Genomic DNA, 6847 nt, shown 5'->3' with positions numbered 1-6847 from the left:
AAAGCATGCATATGTGTAAGTGAGGACATTTGTGATCTAGATTATTTGGTCATTCTCATTTTTGCTTTCTTTTGATTTTCTTATTTTGTGTGTATGATGTTGTCAATGATGTTGTGTTTTCTGATATTTTTAATGACAGGAGTGGTTGGGTCTGCCGGGGAACGCAGTGCTTCTAGTCACGTGGATGGGTATTCCGGTATGAACAAATTTTTAGCTTTATCGTTGAAGTACGCACAGACGGTGAATCAAAGCAGCTGCTGGGTGTGCACTCACACTCCCTTCACAGCTATAGGTGGTATTCCCTTAGGTGTCATTCCGTTTACTCAGAGTGAAATGTTGGGTGTTTGGAAACATGCCGATTGGTTCAAGAAAGTCATGTCTAATAATTGGGGTCCAGCCATTGGTTATAGAGGGGCTGACCCCACCGACATCTGTTACAAGGATGTCTCTAGTCCAGGGTGCCCTACTATTCAGACCTATATTGACAGTTTAGGTGTAGAGGTAGAGTCGTGGAGGGGTACATACCTGCCTCCATTTAATACTACAAGCATTTCGTTTTTAGGCCTACCTCCACGTCTAGTGGTCACAAGACCTCCGGATGGATGGTTGTGCATTGAAAGGACCCTGTCTGCTGCGTTACGTCGACAGTGGATGTCTATGTTTGTCAAAGTGGGCTGGAGTCAGTGTAGTCAAATTGCTGACCTTTCTGCTTGTGATGGTAGCGATTTTTCTTTATGTACGATGTCTGCCAATCTGACTCTCAGTAATGGATCTGTTGCAGCCTTCCATGCCAACGCTCTGGGTAATATCAGGTCCACCGAAATGGTTGCACCGAATGGTACTTATTTTATCTGTGGCCCTAATGCCTATGCCATGTTACCTCCTTTCTGGATGGGTTCGTGCTCTCTGGGATATGTGGTCCCTCATATTAGACATAGTTTGGAACCTCCGTTTTCCAGGTTGCATAGACGAAGTATCTCTGAGTCTGAGTGATTTTTTGCCATAGTTTTTCCTTCTTATGGTACAGCCAAATTGGCTCAGGAAGTGATCTGCATGGCCAGTTCCTTAGAGGCCTTAGCTAATTTGACTGCTGATGGCTTTACAGCTATGTCAGCGGAAATGGTGGCTATGCGTACTATGGCGATGCAGAATCGTGTGGCTTTGGATTACTTGTTGGCGGCGCAGGGGGTACATGTGCTGTTATAGGTGCGGAATGTTGTACGTATATTCCTGATGAGACAGATGGTGTTTTGGATCTGGCTGGTAAGATCCGAGAGGAGGGTGCTAAATTTCACAATTACAACTTCGACGACATGGGGCTTATGGCATGGTTGTCATCTGTGTTTGGTAAATGGGGAACATTCCTGTTTAAACTCCTTGCTCCTATCGTTGCGTGTGTGATGGTCTTTTGCCTCCTTGTCCAGTTGTTCTGTTTCTGTGTCTCTCGGTGTCTTGCTACTCGTGTCTGTCGTGCTGTTGTGTCCGGACTGCGTCCCCATTCACATCTACCTTGCCCTTTTGATGATTGTAGGTGGTGTTCACCAGGGGGTGTCGGTTGCGGGACGGCCACCTTTGTGGTGTCCTTCCTTCTGTTTGTGGCCTGTGCTCTCGCTGAGGTTGCTTGTTGTGTGATAACTGCCCTTGTGCTCCTCTGCGTGACTGTGCTGTTCTCGACCGCTTCCATCCTGATCATTCTGTTTTATTATTTGTGTAACTTTTTATCTTTTTAGACTATGTTTTTGTGCCTTTCCCGCACCCTACTGTGCGGGAAAGGCACTGTGTGTTTTTTTTCTTCTTGTTTGATTTATCAATATGTCTTGTTCTACATTATTTGACCACTATAAGAAACCGCCGATTTTTTACACGTCACAAGAATTTCATTGTGCAGGATGATGCTGTGTTGTTTGGTGTGTCCATCTCATAGATGGAATGGCTGGGGGGGGCCCCAGGAGAGGTTTGGGAACAACTGGTGCAATGGACCATCTTCTGGTATCTCCTCCACGCTCTTGAGACTGTACTGGGAGACACAGCAAACCTTCTTGTGACTGGGGGCAGGAATGTGCGAGTTAATGTTAAATGTTAAAAAAAGATGTACAGTATCTCACAAAAGTGAGTAAACATCTCACGTTTTTGTAAATATTTGAGTATATCTTTTCATGTGACAAGACTGAAGAAATGACACTTTGCTACAATGTAAAGTAGTGAGTGTACAGCTTGTATAGCAGTATACATTTGCTGTCCCCTCAAAATAACTCAACACACAGCCATTAATATCTAAACCACTGGCAAAACAGAAGTCAGTACACCCCTAAGTGAAAATGTACCCTCTGTTCCCACAAGCACAGCTATCACCACAGATGAAACCAACCGAATGGGAATCCCTTCTGGAAGTCAGGTGAGTGACGAGGCGAGCCTAAGACGCATTATGAAGATCATGTGACAAAAGAGAGAGAGACACTCATGAAGTATTGCACAGCTTGACAACAACCTAGCACTATACAAGAAACAACAGGGCTATCCAGCAGTCCAGTATGATGCCTTAAATAGCAGAACAATTCAGCTCAGGGTGAACTTCTCTTCTGGCCGGATGGGAGACACTTAACAGCCCTGCATTATCACTGAAGAAAATACACTTTTTGGCATGTCTACTATGGGCTATGGTAAAAGTTTAGCCTACCCGGTGTAATGTATGGAAAGTGGAGGAATGATGGTCATTGTTTCTCTGATTTCAATAATCAAGGATAAAGTTTATGTTCTGACATCAGAAGGAATCTCTGTTGCTTACGGGTGAAAATTGCAAAAGATGAGTGTACTGAAATCAAATGATTGACAGTTATTCCACAACCATCTCATTTGAATGGCAGTTAACACCTTGGATCAGTGCTTAGTTATTGCTTGCCAAGTATTTTTGGCAAAATTGACTAAAATGGTCTAAGAAATATTGTGAGACTGCGATGTGAATGCAGCTGCAGCCCTGTGGAGTGGGGCAAGTCAGGTTTACATCACTAGGTTTATTATTATTTGTGATTTGAAAGGGTCAGTGTTGCAATTCATTACTGAGGCGTTCCTTTTCAGCACATTGGTTTAGTGTATGTTTTTCAGGCCTAGTGTAGCATGGTCCGGTCTAAGAGGCTAGTCTGCGCAAGAGTGGGGAAGGAGATTGGAAATGGGGTTCTACAAAACAAAGATGTTGGGATGCTGTGTAAAATGCAAATAAAAACAGAATGCAATGATGTGCAAATCATTTATCCCTACGTTTAATAGAAAATAGTACAGACACGTGTCAAAAAAGTTGGGACATGGGTATGTTTACCACTGTTGCATCACCTCTTTTAAAAACACTAAGTGTTTGGGAACTGAGGAGACCAGTTGCTGCAGTTTTGAAAGTGAAATGCAATCCCAACAGTTCAGGGTCTCCTTTGTTGTATTTTTCGTTTCATAATGCACCAAATGTTTTCAATGGGTGACAGGTCTGGACTGCAGGCAGGCCAGTCTAGATTATTTGACTATGGAGCCATGCTGTTGCAATATGTGCAGAACATGTTTTGGCATTATCTTGCTGAAATAAGCAAGGTCTTCCCTGAAAAGATGTTGTCTGGATGGCAGCATGATGCTCCAACACTTGTATATACACTCACCTAAAGTATTATTAGGAACACCATACTAATACTGTGTTTGACCCCCTTTCGCCTTCAGAACTGCCTTAATTCTACGTGGCATTGATTCAACAAAGTGCTGAAAGCATTCTTTAGAAATGTTAGCCCATATTGATAGGATAGCATCTTGCAGTTGATGGAGATGCACATCCAGGGCACGAAGCTCCCATTCCACCACATCCCAAAGATGCTCTATTGGGTTGAGATCTGGTGACTGTGGGGGCCATATCAGTACAGTGAACTCATTGTCATGTTCAAGAAACCAATTTGAAATGATTTGAGCTTTGTGACATGGTGCATTATCCTGCTGGAAGTAGCCATCAGAGGATGGGTACATGGTGGTCATAAAGGGATGGACATGGTCAGAAACAATGCTCAGGTAGGCCATGGCATTTAAACAATGCCCAATTGGCACTAAGGGGCCTAAAGTGTGCCAAGAATACATCCCCCACACCATTACACCACCACTACCAGCCTGCACAGTGGTAACAAGGCATGATGGATCTATGTTCTCATTCTGTTTACGCCAAATTCTGACTCTACCATCTGAATGTCTCAACAGAAATCGAGACTCTTCAGACCAGGCAACATTCTTCCAGTCTTCAACTGTCCAATTTTGGTGAGCTTGTGCAAATTGTAGCCTATTTTTCCTATTTGTAGTGGAGATGAGTGGTACCCGGTTGGGTCTTCTGCTGTTGTAGCCCATCCGCCTCAAGGTTGTGCGTGTGGTGGCTTCACAAATGCTTTGCTGCATACCTTGGTTGTAACGAGTGGTTATTTCAGTCAAAGTTGCTCTTCTATCAGCTTGAATCAGTCAGCCCATTCTCCTCTGACCTCTAGCATCAACAAGGCATTTTCGCCCACAAGACTGCCGCATACTGGATGTTTTTCCCTTTTCACACCATTCTTTGTAAACCTTAGAAATGGTTGTGCGTGAAAATCTCATTAACTGAGCAGATTGTGAAATACTCAGACCGGCCCATCTGGCACCAACAACCATGCCACGCCCAGGACCACACCCATAAATGCATTGAAGCAACTGCCATGTGATTGGTTGATTAGATAATTGCATTAATGAGAAATTGAACAGGTGTTCCTAATAATCCTTTAGGTGAGTGTATTGTTCTGCATTCACAGCTTGTACAGATATGCAAGTCACCCATGCCATGTGCACTAATGCACCCACATATCATCAGGGATACTGGCTTTTGAACTGTGCTCTGATAAGAAGCCGGATGGTTGCTGTCCTCTTTAGTCCGGAGGACGCGGTGTCCATGATTCCCAAAAATAATTTCATATTTTGTCAGACCACAGGACAGTTTTCCACTTTGCCCAGTCCATCTTAAATTAGCCTGGAAAAGTAGATATATTGTTTATACAGTGGGGCAAAAAAGTATTTAGTCAGCCAACCAATTGTGCAAGTTCTCCCACATAAAAAGATGAGAGAGGGCTGTAATTTTCATCAAAAGTACACTTCAACTATGAGAGACAAAATGAGAAAAAGAAATCCAGAAAATCACATTGTAGGATTTTTAATGAATTTATTGGTAAATTCCTCTGTAAAATAAGTATTTGGTTACCCACAAAAAAGCAAGATTTCTGGCTCTCACAGACCTGGAACAACTTCTTTGAGAGGCTCCTCTGTCCTCCACTCGTTACCTGTATTAATGGCACCTGTTTGAACTTGTTATCAGTATAAAAGACACCTGTCCGCAAAAGTAACAAAGGCTACCATCAATAACAAACTACGCCGCCAGGGACTCAAATCCTGCAGTGCCAGACGTGTCCCCCTGCTTAAGCCAGTACATGTCCAGGCCCGTCTGAGGTTTGCTAGAAAGCATTTGGATGGTCCAGAAGAGGATTGGGAGAATGTCATATGGTCAGCTGAAACCAAAATAGAACTATTTGGTAAAAACTCAACTTGTCGTGTTTGGAGGAGAAAGAATGCTGAGTTGCATCCAAAGAACACCATACCAACTGTGAAGCATGGGGGTGGAAACATGGGGCTGTTTTTCTGCAAATGGACCAGGACGACTGATCCGTGTAAAGGAAAGAATGAATGGGGCCATGTATCGTGAGATTTTGAGTGAAAACCTCCTTCCATCAACAAGGGCATTGAAGATGAAACGTGGCTGGGTCTTTCAGCATGACAATGATCCCAAACACAGCGCCTGGGCAACGAAGGAGTGGCTTTGTAAGAAGCATTTCAAGATCCTGGAGTGGCCTAGCCAGTCACCAGATCTCAACCCCATTGAAAATCTTTGGAAGGAGTTGAAAGTCAGTGTTGCCCAGCGACAGCCCCAAAACATCACTGCTCTAGAGGAGATCTGCATGTAGGAATGGGCCAAATTACCAGCAACAGTGTGTGAAAACCTTGTGAAGACTAACAGAAAACGTTTGACCTCTGTCATTGCCAACAAATGGTATATAACAAAGTATTGAGATTAACTTTTGTTATTGATAAATACTTATTTTCCACCATAATATACCAATAAATTCATTAAAAATCCTACAATGTGATTTTCTGGATTTCCCCCCCCCCCATTTTGTCTCTCATAGTTGAAGTGCACCAATGAGGAAAATTACAGGCCTCTCTCATCTTTTGAAGTGGGGGAACTTGCACAATTGGTGGTTGACTAAATACTTTTTTGCCCCACTCTATCTAGTTTCTTCTGTGCAAGGTAGAGTTTTAACTTGCATTTGTGGATGCAGCAACATACTGTGCTCACAGCAGCGGGGAACTGTCAGGGCCCACTACGCCCTCAGAGTGGGCCTAAGGATAGATAAAAATCTGTATATAATTTTATATATTATAATTTGTAATTTTGTGTTCCTTGATTAAATCTTTTTTGTCTTAATTGTAATGAATGTCCTATTGATTTTTTTCAGTTTGTGTTGGAAAAAGAAGGGTTAATATTCAAGAGAAAAAAAATAATTCAATCATAATATTTCTTTGGTAGTATCTTGGTAAAAATTATCAAGCTGTGCTCAACGCTCATTGACTTGACTCTCAGGTTTTGAATAGAAGGCACCAGCCAACGTCAGTGACATTGACTTCAATAAGAGCAGCGTTAGCATCAACCAATCAAAAATTGTAATAGATGGGATAATTGTATGACGCCTCAAGGCCCTCTAGAAGGCCTAAGTATACCTCACTAATTCAAAGCCAATAGCGAACCTTGTTTTCTCGT

This window comes from Esox lucius, chromosome 23 (genome assembly GCF_011004845.1).
Source record: "Esox lucius isolate fEsoLuc1 chromosome 23, fEsoLuc1.pri, whole genome shotgun sequence".
Classification (NCBI taxonomy): Eukaryota; Metazoa; Chordata; class Actinopteri; order Esociformes; family Esocidae; genus Esox; species Esox lucius.
The sequence above is the reverse complement of the archived record's forward strand: the minus strand, read 5'-3'. Positions refer to the sequence as shown.